Raw genomic sequence first — 846 nt, forward strand, 5'->3', positions numbered from 1 at the left:
GGCAAAAGCAAATATGAATCCTTTTTGGAGGAAAGCCTTATGATTGTAGGGCCCACATTTTTCCTACACATAAGTTTTCATAGACAATGTCAAATACAGAATTAAAGATAACCAGGTACACAAAGAAACTAGATTCTTAGTGAGAACCAGCAGAAACACAAACATTGGAAATAGACCGGCAGAAACAACTGCTTTTGGAATTATTTGATGCAAACCGCAAAATAATATTTTCTTGGGCTGGACACAGTGGTTTATGTCTATAATCCCAGCACTTTGGGAGGCCAAGGCAGGTGGATTGCTTGAGCTCGGGAGTTCAAGACCAGCCTGGGCAACATGGCAAAACCCTGTCTCTACAAAATATCAAAAATTAGCCAGGTATGGTGGCACAGCCCTGAAGTCCCAGCTCTTCAAGAGGCTGAGATGGGAGGATCACTTGAGCCCAGTAGGTTGATGCTGCAGTAAGTCATGATCATACCATTGCCCTTCAGCCTGGGTGACAGAGCAAGACCCTGGCTTAAAACATATGTATATTTTCTTGCTTACCTATTAGAGTTTTTGGGAAAAAAGTAAAATAAAATCATATTTTCTTTGCCTGAAGAAATAAAAAAGATAACTTGGACAATTTTGGCAGGTACCTAAAAACTATACAAAGTGATAGAGCAGATTTAAAAAAAGAAGTAAATAGACTTCTCTTCTATGATTGAGAAATACAGTAACTAAATTAAGAACTCAGTTAATGGCAGATTAGACACTGCTGAATGTAGAATAAATTGAAAGGAAGGTAGGTCACAAGAAATTATCTAGAATAAAGCATTGAGAAACAAAAAATGTACCCTACAGAAGACA

This window comes from Gorilla gorilla, chromosome 1 (genome assembly GCF_029281585.2).
Source record: "Gorilla gorilla gorilla isolate KB3781 chromosome 1, NHGRI_mGorGor1-v2.1_pri, whole genome shotgun sequence".
Taxonomy (NCBI): Eukaryota; Metazoa; Chordata; class Mammalia; order Primates; family Hominidae; genus Gorilla; species Gorilla gorilla.